General features: G+C 37.4%; 1 pseudogene; it reads left to right on the forward strand.

Moving 5' to 3' along the window:
- Nucleotides 1–748: 748 nt before the first annotated feature.
- On the forward strand, nt 749–1,063 carry LOC102875171 (annotated as a pseudogene).
- Nucleotides 1,064–17,810: the final 16,747 nt, after the last annotated feature.

Raw genomic sequence — 17,810 nt, forward strand, 5'->3', positions numbered from 1 at the left:
TCCACCCTCCCAAGCATGATGTCCCTCTCTAAGGACCGGTCTCTCCCTCTCCTCACTACATGTCCAAAGTATGTTAGAGGGAGCCTCAGATGGCATAGGAGGAATTTGTCTATTTTTCTCCACAGAGCAGCTGGTGGATTTGAACCACAATACCTTTGCCTTGGCAATATAATTATAATATATATATATTTTTTTTTTACATAGATTTGCAATCAACTTACATCCATGGGAGCCATAGTCAAGAAATCGAATTGCATTTGCTAAATTTACTACTACAAAAGATAACTTGAAAATGTTAAAAAGTGATGATGTTTTTCTTGAGAACTAATGTAAATCCAATTGAATAGGAAATACTTCTAGAGAAAAATATTTCTAGGAAAACTATTAATTTGTGAATAGGGAGCTCTGGTAGCCTAGTGGGAAGGAGTTGCACTACCAACACAAAGATAGACAATTCAAGTCCACCAGGGGTGAGAGGATTAATCTCCTGTGAGATGTGTGCTGTTGTGTGACGCTGAGAAGCAACTGGCTCATAGCTGATCCTTCAGGAGTATTCAGAGGCAATTTCTTGCCCTGTAGGTGATTGTCTAAACTTCTCCTGGGGAACAGCAAATGAATTTGAACCAAGTGCCTTTGTACAGCTTCTCACCAATAAGAATACAAGAGCTCGGGGGATTGGCTGTTGGCGGCGTTGCAGCTCGGCTTGTGTGCAGCGGTGGGATCAGCAGCGGCTGCAGGAGAGAGCACGATGTCTCACACCATTTTGTTGGTACAACCTACCAAGAGGCCAGAAGGCAGAACTTATGCAGACTATGAATCAGTGAATGAATGCATGGAAGGAGTTTGTAAAATGTCTGAGGAACATCTGAAGAGAATGAATCCCAACAGTCCTTCAGTCACATATGATATCAGTCAATTGTTTGATCTTTTTGATGATCTGGCAGACCTCAGCGGTCTTGTCTACCGAGCCGATACCCAGACATACCAGCCTTACAACAAAAACTGGATCAAGGAGAAGATCTACGTGCTCCTTCATCGGCAGGCCCAACAGGCTGGGAAATAGTTGAATTGGAAGTGTTAGGGAATGGGGGTGGACGTGGAACACAGGTGTGTACAGTGTGCTGTAGTGGGAGTTTTGTATTATAGTCCTGTTTCCATTTTGTTACACTCTAGCCGGGATTGAATGTATTAGATGAAATGTGAGGTTTGTTCAATCTGAAACCCCTGTTGCCCTCTTTTCCTTTTCTTTCCCCCTTCTTTCTTAAACATTTTTATGATGACTTAAAAAGTTGTTCTGTCAGTTAATGTTGGTTTCAATCCTTCAAGATGTTCATACCTACTTTATAACATTCACTATATTAACCCTTCTGCAAAGTAGATGGGTGGGGGGGGGCAAGTTTAGTTATGCCCTCAAAATAAATCTTAGTTAAAAATAAGTACTTTTTAGTTAAAAAAAAAAAAAGAATACAAGAGCTCTTACTTTCATCAGATCTCCTGTCAGATTTACAGTCTCTGAAAACCTGCTGCAGTCAGCGTAACACATAACACATTACCAGACTATAGGGATAATTGCTACTCAAACTTTCTTGTGTTTTATTTTGTTTTACAGAACCTCCTAACATTTGAGTTATTTGTGATTGTCCGGCTGTGTAACGTATCACTTCATTGCATAAACGTGTGATAGTAAGAGCTTTTACAGTGTTACAGCTCTGAAGGAAGCGATTGCTGACATAAATGTCTATGCATCATAAGCATTTGGTAGCACACCAAGGCAAAATTATGGATGCTAACTATGTTGACAGATAGTAGTGAACTTTCTTTCATCCATGAAGCCACAAATTGAAATGTTGTGTACTGAGAGACAAGCCCTTGGGAGAATTTGATTACTGAAAAATGGTTCTTTGACATAAGTGCTCTTTATAGTTAATCAGCTGTAATTATTTTCCTGTGAGTTTATAAACTAATGTTATTTATAATTCTAAAATCTGATGGAAGGCATATTTATTCCGCAAGGGAAAGCACATTATAATCAAACCAGGGAGAAGCCGACTAGGCTAAGAGCCAAGCATCTTTTGTCCAGAGAGGTTACCAGTGCTTTGTAAATAGTGGAAGTTTTTGAAAGAATGCATTCTACCCTATAGGTCCACCTTATTACAAATCTGATTTAATCACAAATCTTTCAGAAAATGGTAAAAGTAATAGTTATGGAAAAACAACCTGCCTAAAGAACAGATTAGACATTTTCTTCACTCACCAACTTATTGTTTTAAAATACTGAATTTCACTCAATAAACCATAAAGTTTATAAAACAGAAACACTGTAAGCATTGCTATTTCACATCTCCCACAGCAGTGGTTGCTATGTGTATGACTCTTGGCTTTTTAAGAGTAACTTTCAGTTATTTTGCTTTTGTACGTGGGACGCATTTCATACATTCAATTTTATCAACTTTCTCATCCTAAGACACAGCAATCAAGAAATTAGAATATTGTGTGGGCTGATGAACTTTTGCCAAAAGAGGGTACTAATTTAATGGTTAATAAATCAAAGAGTTCCCTGAAAGAATCCTTTTGAAGCTTTTTTAACACTTCAAAATGTTCAAAAGTAAGTATATTACTCGAATAACCAAGATGCACATTACCTAATAGTGGTGGTCTTTTCTATCATTACATAAGGAAAACTGAAGAATTGATATATTTGCACTCTGGTGTTGATGAAGAGTACTGAATACAAAAGAGACTGTCAGACCAACAAATAATTCTCCCTTGAAAAAAATAACAGCCAGAACGTTCATTAGAAGCAAAGATAGTGAGACTTCATGTCACATCACATACTGATTTTTGTTACATGTGGATGCATTAGCTTGTTTTCCAGTTTCAAATATACTAGGCAGCAGACACTTAAATCATCTCTACAATGTCTTAAATGCTCTTTTATATTTCGTGCATATTACCCCATTCAATACTTATAGCTCATTGATGTAGAGTCAGAACTTATTGTAACTTGCACAGGAGAAAATTGCCTACCTTCCTCTCTCACAACCACAGATAAAATCAAACTACCAGAGAAGTGTTGCCTTCAGATCAGGAGCACAACTCCCTAAGGACTATGCCAACAATATCCCTCATTCAATACTCATAAGAACCCTGGAATATAGATATTATAACTATTCTCATTTTGTATGTGATGAAACCAAACCAGAAAAGTTGGGGTTACTACTATTAGGTAGCTAGTTGAAAAAGAATGGATGTTCAGTCACCTATTATTATTTTCTTTTTATTCTGTAATAAATGCTATGTAGATTTCTCTGCATAAGAACTTGGGTTTCACGTCTTCTTGTTTGTTCCTCAGTTCATATCACTGAGAGAAAAACAGGTGGAGGAAAAAAAAAATGGACCGAAAAACTGAGATGCATAGGCCAATAGTGTGTTTGTTCATTTAAGAAATAAGTGTTCTGGGAATCCCACTCTTTTCAATGTCAGCCATAAATTTATTATGATCCACACAGTCAAATGTCTTTGCAGAGTGAATAAAACCCAAATAAACATTCTTCTGATGTTATCTGCTTTCAGCCAAGATTTTTCTGACATCAGCAATGATATCCCTGGTGCCATGGCTTCTCCTAATCTAGCTTGAACACTTGGCAGTTCTCTGCTGATGTTCTGGACATATTTAGAAAATCTTCAGCGAGGTTTTACTTGGCATGTGATGTTGATGGTATTGCTCAAGAAGTTCCAGAGGTGTAGAAACTCATTTCTTGAGAATGAGAACAAATATGGACCTTTCCCATTCAGTTGGCCAGGCTGGTGTCTCCCACCTTGCCCTTGCACAGACTTGCGAACACATACAGTTGTATGTCTGTTGAAACTTGTCCTTTATTATCCTATCAATTCCTGGGGTCCTTATTTTTTGCTAATGCCTCAGTGCTGTTGTTGCTGTTGTTGTATGTGCCATTGAGTCACATGCGATTCATAGCGACCCTATGTACAACAGCCCTAAACTCTGCTCTATCCTGTGCCAATCGCACTGTCTCTGACACACCTACCCCCATTACTGCAGTCACTGAATTAATCCATCTCTCAGGAGTCTTCCTCTCCTGTGCTTTTCCTCCACTCTCCCAAGCATGACTTCCCTCTCCAAGGACTGGTCTTTTTGCAACATACCCAAATTGTGCTGTCAGATGAAGCTTCAGAATCCTTGCCTCCAAGGAGCAGCCTGGTTTCATCCTTCCTGGATGAACCTGGGCCGAACTCACTCAGCATTTCTTAAACTCAAGGAACTGAAGAACAAATTCAAGCCTTGAGTTGCAATACTAAAGGATGTTTTGTACCAAATATTAAATGTTCCAGGAAGTATTAATAGGAGATGGAAAGACTATCCAAAGTCATTGTACTAAAAGGAATTGATAGACAGAAGATTTAAATGAAGCAATGTATGAGTAAGAGCCTGTGGTGATGAATGAAAAAGTTCAAGCTGCTCTGAAAAAATTGGTAAAAAACAGGGCCACAGGAACTGACGGTATGCCAATTGATATAATTCAACAAACAGATGCTGCCCTAGCTGTGCTCACCAAGTTGTGCCAAAAAATCTGGAGGACAAGCACCTGGCCAACTGACTGGAAGAAATCTACATTTGCTCTCATTCCCAAAGAACGTTGATCCTTCAGAGTGTGGAAATTATCAAATAATATCATTAATACTACATGAAGCAAAATTCTGCTGATTATTATTTTTTAAAAAAGACTGGAATAGCCTTCAGTGAAGCTTTAAGTTTTTCTTTGATTACCACTGGTTATTTTTAAAATATTTCTATTGTTTTGCATACAAAATTCAAATACATTGTGTTTTATTCATGTACATTGTGTTTCACACATTTCTTCAATTACATCGTTTCATATGATCATTCTAATTCACTGTGTTTTATAAAGTTAATCACCATTGATCTATGGTCACTATCACCCTATCTTTTCAAGTCCCCACTGGATCTGTCCGAACTGTTTCATCCCTCTCCCCACAAAACTCTGCATCCTAGTAATTTCTCTCTCCTCCAAGCCTCAGTTCCTTTCCTCCCTCCCTTTTCCTCTTTGGACTTTTATCCACATTTTACTAGTTATCCTTCTATTTTTACAGTAATGGTCTTACACAGTATTTGTCCTTATGAGACAAATATAAATAATAATTAGCTCACTCAGGATAATGTTTTCTAGATTCTCAAATGGTATATAGTATTTGACAAAATCGCTGTTTCTGGTTGCTGCATAATATTCCATTGTATGAATGCACCATAATTTCTCAATTGATTCATTTGTTGATGGACATTTGGGCTATTTCCAATTTCTTGCTACTATGAATAACACTAGCTACAAATATCAACATATAGATCTCTTCTGTTTTCCTTTGGAGTATAATCCTGGCACTAGAATTTTAGGAATTTCTCTGTTTACCTTTTTGAGGAAACGCTAAACTACCTTCCAGAGTGGTTGCACCATTTTACAATCCCACAAATTGTGTATAAGCGTTCCAATCTCTCCACATCCTCTCCAACATTTGTTGCTTGTTGTCTTGTTAAATTTGGCCACTGCTACTGGGGTAAGATAAAAGCTTCTTCCTGAAATAGTTCTGTGTCAGTCAATTCATTTTGATACCCTGACTGAATATACCCCCATTTTTTGTATATTTCTTGGATGGCTATAAATCTCATGGGAGATTGTCCACTTTCTCCTGATGAGCAGCTGATGGAATTCGAACTGCCTATCTTTGGACTTGCAGCACTTCTACCCACTAGATCACCAAACCTTCCATATATGGTTGCTATAAGTATTGTCTAATCCCTGTGTTTTGCAGATGACACAACCCTGCCTGCTAAAACTGAGAAGACACGAAATGTTTGCTGCACAAAGTCATGAACTGCAACCTTCAATATGGATTGAAGTTCAACATCAAGAAAGCAAAGATTCTCAACACTGAACCAATTGGCAGCATCATGATAGATGGTGAATAGATTGAGATTGTTGACCGTGTCAGTGCTTGGCTCTACAGTCAAACTCTTGGTACCAGCAGTCAGGAAATTAAAAGATGGATTGTATTGGTAAAGTCTGCTGTCAGAGACCTCTCCAAGGAACTGAGGAGCAATGATGTCAGTCTGAAGACTAAGGTGTGCCTGATACAGGTCATGGTCTTTGCAATTACTTGCTATGCATCAAAGATCTGGACAATGACTAGGGATGACAGAAGGAGAGTTGATGCCTTTGGGTGTGGTGTTTGAGAAGAGTACTGAATATACCACGGACTGCTAGGAGAAGAAATAAGTTCATCTTGGAGAGGGTGAAGCCAGGCTGCTACCTGGAGGCATAGATTCTGAAGCTCCATCTGACATACTTTAGGCATGTTGCAAGATGGGATAAGTCCTTGGAGAGGGACATCATGCTTGGGAGTGTGGAGGGATAGTGCAAGAGAAGAAGACCCTTAATGAGATGAATTGATTCTGAAACAGCAACAAAGCCTACTATTTGATAGTATCTATTGTCAATAGTGATCATTGGATCCATTGAAAAAGTTATTTGTTTGTTCAGACAAATTCTGGAAATGCTAGCCACTGTCATTACTGCTTTTGTTTGCTTTATCATCTTGGGATGCCTTAAGCGCCAATCAATCAAGCATCTAACATCGCTATCTTCCTACATTCTAAGGTGTATGTGTAAATTCTTCGAATACACCATCATTATCGTTTTCATGGAAGTGTTGAACTCCTCCATACCTGTAAGTTACAGTTGTTGCTTTTTTTGCAACTAACATTCATAGTCAAGAATAATTTTCATGGAAATAGCTCACTGACATTGAATACTCCTTTCACAACTCCCATTCCTTATGACTGTGTCTAAAAATTAGGCACAAAATTAGCAAAAAATATCAACAAATAATGCCTTTAAAGACTCATAAACTGCAGGAAACTCGAACGACATCGTTCCAGCAGGTTTTCAGAGGCTAACTGTAAAGTCACTGCGGAAGGACAGAACCCAGTTCAGGCCAAGAAAGACAGTCTATTGATAAGAAACTGCTGGGCTGTCTCTTAAGCAGAAAACCAGCCCCCACTAAGAGAGGGGTTTTATATTCTCTTACAAGGAACCCTGCAGAAGGGGATGCTCACAGATGGCTTTTTTTACCAGACAGGGAAGTGGGCTGGGTTTTCAGATAACAATTTCTGGGAAAGGAGGTAAGGCAGTTTCACACACTTGACAGAGAGAAATAGCCACAGCTGCTGTTTCTTGTGATTGGATCATTTCAGTATCCATTCTAGGAGAGAAAGGAAAGGGCTCTGCAGTTCTAATATAAACAATTTTCAGCATTCTATATCCTCCAACACTACAATCATGAACGAATAGACCACAATTCTACCAGCAAGTAAACCATTACCAGTGAGCTTCTCACACCCAAGTGGTGACTCACTTTTCCCTTGTTGTTGTAAGGTACCACCCAGTTGTCTGAGACTCAAAGCAACACCACGAAAAACAAATGTGGACATTGCATATCCTGTGCCATTCTCATCATCTGATTCTTTGGAAAAAGACATCATGGTGAGAAAGGTAGAAGGTTATCTAAAGAGAGGAAGACCCCAGCAAATGGATTGACACTCCTCTCTTACAAGAGTTTTATATTTACATTTCAAAGGACTTCAAGCTGAAGCTGATCTTACCGTTAATCAATCCTTTATGCTTTACCTTTTCTTTGCTCTCTTCATATGAAGACCCTTCTTTCTTTCGAAAAGTGGAGCACTTTGTATTTTAACTTCGTGAAGCCTATGTAGGGAGCCCCAGTGGCATAATTCATACAACGTAGTGCTGCTAACGCAAACCTCTCATTCTCGGGTAAGTTCAGATTCACCATCCTCTTCATGGCAGAAAGGTGAGCTTTCTCCTCACATTCCGTGTACAGCCTTGGAAATGCAATGGAAGGTCAACTATGACTTGATGAGAACGAGTGCGTTTTTGAGCTAACCAGCTGTAACTATTTCACTCCTCAATGCAAGCCTTTTTTTATTAATAGAGTCTATTTCTTCATTGCGGCAAATCTTTGAAATATTGGGATTTTTAGTGTGTTATTTTTGTATAGGTCCATGACCTGGCTTTGAAAGTGCATGCTTGGGCTTTCACAGCTCTGGAAGGAGAAGTCTATCATTCAGAGGAGTCTCCAGTGACTTTCTATTTCAGTGCATCACTGACACAATGGGGCTTGAATAATATATTGTCAGTGTCGTATATCAGTGAGCACCAGGGTGTGGAGAAAACTCTTTTTAATCAATCTTCATATCTGTGTGTCATCACACTATCACCAGCACACACTTAGGAACACAGATGTCAACAGGAGGCGTTAGGTTTCTGGTAGCATTATTCTAATAAAGATAAATATAAAACTGTTAAGTGACTCTTCAATGAGCAAGTGTGGTCATTTTAGTACTTTTGCAACTTTTTCATATCTGTCAAGAAGCAAAAATATCAACTTTAATTTATTGTGTATGTGGTTTTTACATTCCATGAAAACTCTGCTTGCAATTGATAAATTATTTAACATCTTTTCAAATATTTGTAATTGTGGATCAGGACTATTTTTTTTAGATTAAACATACACAAATACATGCAAGAATGCAAAAAGGAGAATCAATAATCTCTCTTTACTTAGGTCTTTAAATATCTTTATATATTTATATTTCTTTTTGTCTATGTCTTTGTGCATAAACACTTATTTGTGTTTTTATTTAAAATAACTGAGTTATAAGCTCATCAGAGTTATTTGGTTGCATCTTTTATTATTTCTTTAGATTTTAACTTATGTCAAAAAACATACTGAGAGTTTTAATTTTTTAAGCCACCTTTCTGTTCTACCCATTATAAATTTTTAAGCTCCAAAAAGAAATATCTCACAGAATTGTTTTAAGCTAGCAGTTGTTTAGAAAACCATTGCTTATAATTAGAAGAACAGGAAGCTCTCAGTTGGGAATTCAAGGAACAGATAAGAAACAGTTGCTGTGCTTCTTTACTAGAAAAGTCTGTGCACACAAAGGAATTGTGGTTTAAAGAGTGACTGTATCCAACCAATCAAAGCACTCTTTTAACAAGTCTTTGTATGAAACATTCCCTCTTGTCTTAAAATTCTGTATGATATCAAAAAATGAGGATGGGGAGCAATCTTTTCCTGTAACTCTAAAGAACACTGCTAATTAAGCTTTAGAGAGAAAAAATGGAAACTCTTCAGTGTATTATTTTTACCTCTTTTGTACCCTTGTATTCTTTTCCTCCACGTGTCTCCAGATTCCTACTCAAATCTCATTTTGTAAACCATTGTTCAATGTGTCTCCACCACAGATTATCTCTCTGAAAAGAAACGAATGCTCATGTAGGCATACATGAAAGGAGATCTGGTGACACAATGGAGAAACTCTATACTGTTAACAGAAAGCCTGTTGTTGTGTGCCATAAAATCACTTGCAAATCAGAGCAATCCTATGTACAATAAGTCTGAACCCTGCTCTATCTTGAGCCAACCTCTTTGTCACTGACACACCTACCCCCATTACCCCAGTCAGTGAGTCAATCCATCTCGTCCAGGATCTTCCTCTCTTGCACTGTCCCTTCACCCTTCCAAGCATGATACTCCTCTATAAGGACTGGTCCCTCCTTGCAACTTGCCCAAAGTATGTCAGATGAAGTTTCAAAATTCTTGCCTCTAAAAGGCAGCCTGGTTTCACCAGGATGAACCTGTTTGTTCTCCAAGCAGTCCATGTATATTAAATATTCTTTTCCAGCACCACAAAACAAAGGTATCAATTCTTCTAGTATCATTTAGTCATTTGTTCCAAATACATACACCTATTCCTATACAGAAAGACAATAAAGGTGCTCCTATAAGGATCCAAAATAAAAGCAAACATGGCTAAAACATCAAATTCACTGTCAAGAGCTCATGTTTCCAAGACTGCTGATGGACTTGGACTTTCAGGGTTTTGCAACCTTTGGGTTAATATCTAACTCACTACAGAATGTCTCATCAGGGCACTCTATGCAGTAGTTCTATCACTCTATTCCCTGATGTCTCCATAAGTTGAAATCAGTTTGATAGTACAATCTAATCAGTAAGCTTTAAGTTAAATTATTTAATGACTGAATCTTCTTCCCCTTGTGTTATTCTCTACGACTTTCTATTCCAAAATAAATATACAAGTTCATTAGAGTTATATACCAGCTTCACTCTTTATTATTTTCCTTTTTCTAATTTTGTTCATTCCTGAATTTGTGAATGCTCCCTAACTAGATTTATTTTCTGAGTGTCATCCTTACTAAACCATTGAGTCAAAGCCCCAGTGCTGATGTAATTGGGATTTCTGACTTTTGGTTATACGTAAATTCTCATATGATTTTCCCTCCTGTGTTAATAGAATAAAAAATAATACTAAAATCTTTTAAAAGTAATATAATAGATCGTTGTCAGATTTTTTTGAAGTCACTGGTTCATGCAAATTCTTAGGGAGACTGAAGTAGTTGAAGCAACTAAATGATGCTTCCATGGTACACATGGAAGATTTACAGAGGCAGACTTTCAAGGCAATATAACTGTGTTTAAAAATCTTAATGGCTGGTACAGGTATATATGTATATATGAAATAGGACCGAGTGGCATTGTCTAGATGCTTCTACTCTAAATTGTTGTTTGTTTATTTTGTGTCTTCAAAATGGATTGAAGCATAACATCTAGACAAAGATTCTCACTACTGGGGCAAGTGGCAGCACCATAATAGATGGAGAAGGGATTGAAGTTGTTAATAATTACAGCTTGCTTGGCTCCACAATCAACTCTCTTGGAATCAGCAGTCAGGAAATCCAAAGGTGAACTGCATTGGGAAAAATCTGCTGCTGTCAGGGACCTCTTCAGAGTACTGATGTGAAATGATTCCAATCTAGAGACTAAGGTGCACGTAATCCAGGCCATGGTCTGCACAATTACTTGCCATGAATCACAGAGCTATGTTGACAGAAGAATAATTGATGCCTTTGAGTCACAACTCAAAGAAGAGTCTAAACATACAATGGACTGTCAAAAAAACACAACAGTCTGTCTTGAAGAGGGTGAAAACAAGTATCTCCTTGAAGACTAGGATTTTGAAGCTCCATCTCACATACTTTGGGCATGTGGCCTGGAGGGACTAGCCCTTGGAGAAGGACATCATGCTTGGAAGGGTGGGGACAGCACAAGAGCGGAAGACCCTCGATGAGATGGATTGATACAGTAACTGGGGCAATGGTGGTTGGTGTGTCAGAATTAGTGAGACTGGCTCATGGGAGGCAGGGTTCAGAGGTGTTATCCATAGGGTCGCAGGTGACTTGATGGCACATAACAACAACCACCACAACTCTTATTATCATTTCTTTGTTGTTGTTACGTGTCATTGAGTACAACTCGCACATAGCAACCCTTGTCCTGCACCAACCTCACCATCTCTGACACAGTTGAGCCCATTGCTGCAGTTACTCTATCAGTGCACCGAGTTGAGATCTTCCTCTCCTTCTCCATGCCCCCATCTTCCCAAGCATGATGTACCTTGTCTTCAAGGAACACTCTCGCTGCAACTTCTTCAAGACATATATGTGTGTGCTTTTTTGGCAATCCACAGGAAATTCAGTACTCTTCTCCATCACTACAGTCAAAGGCTTCAGGTTTTTGGTGTTGGTTTTTTTTTTTTGGTTTTTCGTTGGCTCTTTTTTTGGGGGGGTTTGGGGGTTTTTGTTGGTCATCCTTCTTCATTGTTTAGCTCTTAGCAGCATAGCAAGTGATTGAAAATATTGTGGTCTGGATCAGGCAGACCTTAGTCCTCAAACTAAACATCATTTCTCCTCAGTAATTTGAAGAGGTCTTTGACAGCAGACTTTTCACAGTTCACATCTCAGTCTCCTGAGGGCTAGTCCTGGTTTTGGATGCAAGTAAGACCAAGTCATTGACAATTTCTATCTTTCTCTTTCTGTCATGATGTTGTCTATAGTTCCAGTGGTAAGATTTTTTGTTTTCTTGACATTGAAAGAAAATATATAAAAAACTGCAGTGTTTGATCTTCTACAGCAACAATTTCAAGTCCTCACTTTTAGCAAGCAAAGTTGTGTCAGCTGCATAACAAAAGTTGTTGATGAATCTTCCTTCAATTCTGATCTCACATTCCTCTTCACACAGTCCAGCTTCTTGAATACCTCATTATTTTCTCATATTTAACAATTGTTTAGATAATTATTAATGAATTAATAAATTCACTTCCTTTCCCACTATCTCTTTGTCTATTTTTTATTTATTTTCTGAAAAAAAATGAAGTTATTTCCTTTATTTTTTTTTTTTTAGAAAATTAGCAACAGTTCCTGGGGGACAGAAATTGTTGATGTGCTGCTTGCTAACTGAAAGGATGGTGCTTCTGATCTACCCAACCAAGCCCCTGAAAACCATTTGTATTGACATAAATGCGTCCTGAAGAGCCAAAACATGAATGATAGTTGAGTGCTTTGCACAGTAAAAGTCTCCTGCCTAAAGTCATCAATTACATGTATTAATAGTTTTCCATGATTTTTATTTGACACAAAATTAAATTAAGTTGCCCATTCCTCAAAGTGACACTGCTTTCTTTATTTCATTCATTGATTTCATTTATTATATATACTATATAATTCTATGTATATATATTATATATAATTTATTATATATTCATTTATTTCTTTTCTTTCTTTAGTTGTTTGATTTTTAAATAAAATTTTTTATATTAATTTTCATTTTAATAAAAGTTTACAGAAAAGTTAGATTTTTATTCATTCATTGTTGCACATTTTACCCTTTCTACCTCCTTTCCCCCTCTCCAAGTTGACTTTTTTCATTAGTTTATTTACAAAATTCTAATAAAAGTTCAAACAAATTCTTGCAACCATTGTTTTCTTTCTTTAGTTGTTAATCACCTCAGAAGTAGAGTCTATATTTCTCCTTATCACAGTTTATATTCCTCAAAATTTACTACATATTCATACTATATACTATGTTGTTTTGTCGTTGTTGTTGTTGTTGTTAGGTGCCATTGAGTCAAACATGACTCATAGTCACCCTATGAACAAAAGATCTGAAAGGAGACCTGTCTTGCGCCATCCTCACACTTCTTGACACACAAGAGCCCATTGCAATGGTCACCTTGTTAGTCCACCAGGTTGAGGGTCTTCCTCTCCTTCACTAACCCTCCACCTTTCCTAACGTCATGTCCTTCTCCAAGGAATAGCACTTCTTAGCAATATGTCCAAAGCATGTTAGGCACAGCTTCATCATTCTTGCCACCAAAGGACACTCTAGCTGCACCCTCTCCAAGACATATTTATTTGTTTTCTTGGCCCTCTATGGACCGTTCAGTGCTCATCTCCAACACCACAGCTCAAAGGCATCATTTTTTTTTCTGTAATTCTTATTCATTGTTCAGGTCTTGTCTCGGATGCATAGCTAGTAATTGAAAAGACCATGGCCTAAATCAGACGTACCTTAGTCCTCAAACTGACATCACTACTGCTCAAAAATTTGAAAATGTCCCTAACTGCAGATATTGCCATTGCAATGTGTCTCCTTATTTCCTGACTGTGCGTACCAAGGGGGTTAATTGTGGATCCAAGCAAGATGAACCTCTTGATAGTTTCAATCTCATCTCCATCCATCATAACACAGCCTAATGGCCCAGTGGTAAGAATCTTTGTTTTGGGTTTTGTTTTTTTTTTTTTTATATTGAAATTCAATCCATACTGAAGGCTGCATTCCTTGATATTCAGCAATAAGTGCTTCAAATCCTCCTTTCTTTCAGCAAGCAAGGTTGTGTCATCTGCATAACACAAGTTATTGATGTGTCTCCCTCTAATCCTGATGCCACACTCATCTTCATGTAGTCCAGCTTCTCAGATAATTTGCTCAGCATATATATTGAACAGGTATGGAGACGGAATACATACCTGATACACTCCCTTCCCAATTTCAAACCATGCAGTGCTCCCCTGCTTGGTTCACACAATAGCCCGGTATAAGTTCCTCATGGTCACTATCAAGTGCTCTGGGATTCCTATTCTTCTTAATGTCATCCACAATTTGTCATGATCCATACAGACAAATGCCTTTACATAGTCAATAAAGCACAAATAGACATTCTTCTGGTATTCCTTGCTTTCAGCCAGCACCCTTCTGACATCAACAATGATATCCCTAGTGCCAAGGCCTTTTTTCAGTCTCACTTGAACTTCTGGCAATTCCCTATATATGTCCTATTCCAGCCATTTAAAAATTATCTTCAGCAGTATTTTTATAGCAGGTGATATCAATGATATTGTTTGATAATTTTCACAATCAGTTGGATCACCCTTCTTGGGAATAGGAACAAATATGGACCTCTTCCAATCCAGTGGCCAGACAGCAGTCCTCCAAATTTCCTGGCATAGACTGATGAGTGTATCCAAGGCTGCTTCTGTTAATTGAAACAAGTCAATTGGTATCCCATTGATTCCTGGGGCCATATTTTTTTGCCAGTGCCTTTAATGCAGTTTCCACTCATATTCATATGGTACTGTACAAAAAATGGTCAGCAATGAAACATTACAGGAAGTGCTATTGTTGTTAGGTACTGTTAAGTACAACTCCTAGTGACCATATGAAAAACAAATCTAAGCTCTGTCCTATCCTATGCTGTCCTCAGATATCCATTCCATGAGGGTCTTCCTTTCTTTGGCTGACCCTCTACTTTTCCAAGCATAATGTCCCTCTCCAAGGAATAGCCTCTTATAGCAATGTATCCAAAGTATGTGAGATATACCGTTTCTCATTTTGTCTCTATGGAGCATTCTAGGTGCTCTTTCTCCAAAACATGTTTGTTCTTTTGACAGTCCACAGGACATTCAGTTTTTCTCAACATCATAACTCAAAGGCATAAATTCTTCTTCTTTCATCCTTATTCATTGTCTGGCTCTCAGATGCATAGCAAATTATGGAAAAGACCATGACTTGAATGAATCACACTTTAGTCTTCAAACTGCTCCTTGGTAGTTTGGACAGTTCTCTGATGGTGGACTTTCCCAGTGAAATATGTCTCCTGTTTACTGAACTGTTAGGACCAAGAATCTTGATTTTGTATCCAAGGAAGATGTAATCATTGATAATTTCAATTTTTTACATCTATCATGATGTTGCTTATTGGTTCAGTGGTGAAAATTTTTAACTTCTTGATGTTGAAATAAAATCCATATTGATCAAATATTACAGAATTTGATCTTCTGCAGTTAAGTATTTAAAACACCCCTGACTTACAGTAAGCAAGGTTGTGTCATCTGTGTAATGCAGGTTGTTGATAAGTCTTCCTCTGATTTTAATGTCACATCCTTCTTCATACCTTTTTCACATCTTCTTCATCCTTGTTCAACCTCTGAATGATTCTACCATTGTACAGATTGAATATTAGAAAATTATTTACATGTTTTTAATTACTTTGTAGAGTAAATGGGTACATGCTTACTTGCTTGTTTATGTTTTGTTCTTATTGCTACACCATTTGGCTGTCAATTTGCTGTACTGGAATAATTTGTGGGTGACTGTGACTCTGAAAGATATGCCACTGTAGTTTCAAATGCCAGGAGTGTCACCCATGGTTTGAGCAGAGCTCCCAGTAAGACAGACTAGGACACAGGATTGGCCATCCCCTTGTGAAATAACATGTCTCTGAAAATCCAATGAACAACAGAGAAATACAGTATGAGAGGAACAGCCCAGATTGTAAGTCACTCAAAATGAAGAAAAACAGTTGCAAACACCTTTTAATAACTGAAACATGGAATGTACAAAGTATGAATGTAAGAAAACTGGAATTTGTAAATAATAAAATGGGATGCTTGAAGATCAGCATTCTAGACATTAATGAACTGAGATAGACTGTCAGGAGCCACTTTGTATTAAATAATCATATGGATCTATTTTGCCAGAAATGAACTACTGAGGAAGAACAGTGCTGTGTCCATAGTGAAAAAAGACAATTTCAACATCTATTCTAAAATATAGGGAGCTGTGGTTTATGGTAAGAAACTGCATGCCAACTCGAAGTGAAGCAGTTAGAATCCACCAGATGCTCCACAGGAGAAATATGAACAAATTCTGTGTAAATTTCTGCCTCTAAAACCCCACTGGAGGGTCAGGTATTGGTGGGTTCCACCGCATTAGTACACAATGACAATAACCCTATAGTACAAAGCTTTGAATACAAAGAAGACATGTTAATATGGCTGTTATACAGACATACGCACCAACAACTAAAACCAAAGGAGTACTGAAGATTTATACAAACTTTTGAAGTCTAAAATTGATCAAACATAAAATCAAAATGTGTTAATAATTATTGGTGAATTGAATACAAAAGTTGGAAACAATGAGCAAGGAATGGTAATCAGAAAATATGGTCTTGGTGACAGAAATGAGGCTGGTTATTGGAAAGTATGGTTTGATGAGAGAAATGAGGCTGGACCAAATTTTGTATGCTCAATTATTTCCTCATTACACGTACTTTTTATTAAAAAAACAAAAAACAAAAGCAACTTCACATGTGTCGCTCATCTTATGGACTGCATAGAGATCAGATTAACTACATATGTGGAAAGAATTATTGGAGAGACACAATATAAGCAGTTAAAACCAGGCCAGGTGTTGACTACTAAAGAGACCATCAATTACTCACTAATATGATCAAATTAAGCCTAAAAAGAATTTAAACAATTCCACAAGAACCAAAATGTTACCTTGGGTCAATTTCACCTGAATTTAGAAATCATCTCCAGAGTATGTTTGGGGCATTGAGTACTAATGACTGAAGACCAGATGAATCATGGGATAATACTAAAGATATTGCCCATGAAGAGTGAAAAAGTCATTACAAAGATAGAGAAAGAAGAAAAGATCAAAACAGATGATAAGAGAGATTCTGAGGATTGCATTAGAACAACAAGAAGCCCAAACAAAAGGGAAGAAATGTAGAAGTAAAACAGATGAACAGAAAGTTGAAAAGGCAGCTTGAGAAGACAAAGTTAAGTATTAGAAAGTAGCATATGATTAAGAATAGGAGAAGAAGTCCAAGTTGCACCAAAGATATTGGCAAAATACTATTCTAGAAATTGTTTCACAAAGAGATATAACCCCGGATGTGCTCACTAGCCTATGACAAGAAATTTGGAAGACAGCTATTTGGACAACTGACGGAAGAGATCCATATTTGTCCTAATTTTTTTTTAAAGTGATACAATATAATATACAAATTATCAAAGGTATCATTAATACAACATGCAAGTTAATTATTTTAAAATGGCTGCAACAGTATTTTGACAGGGAACTGCCAGAAATTCAAGCTGGTTTAAGAAAAGGCCATCTCATGAAGAATATTAGTGTTGATGTTAGATGGATTCTGTCCAAAAGGTGGACTAAAAGAAAGAGGTTTACTTTTATTTTGACTATGCAAAGGTATTTGACTGTGTGGATCATGATAAATTGTGGAATGTGAATCACAGAACACTTAACTGTGATCATGAAAAATCTATAAATAAACTAAGAAGCAGTTGTCCAAGTAAAACAAAAGAACCCTGTGTGGTTTAAAGTCAAGAAAGGTAGTGGTGCAACCACTGTGGAAAATGGTGTGGCGCTTTCTCAAAAAGTTCCAAATAGACATACCATTTGACCCAGCAATTCCACTACTGAAAATATACCCTAAAGAGACCATAAATTACATCCAAGCAGATATA

This window comes from Elephantulus edwardii, unplaced genomic scaffold (assembly GCF_000299155.1).
Source record: "Elephantulus edwardii isolate Elephantulus edwardi_28Jun2011 unplaced genomic scaffold, EleEdw1.0 scaffold00170, whole genome shotgun sequence".
Taxonomy (NCBI): Eukaryota; Metazoa; Chordata; class Mammalia; order Macroscelidea; family Macroscelididae; genus Elephantulus; species Elephantulus edwardii.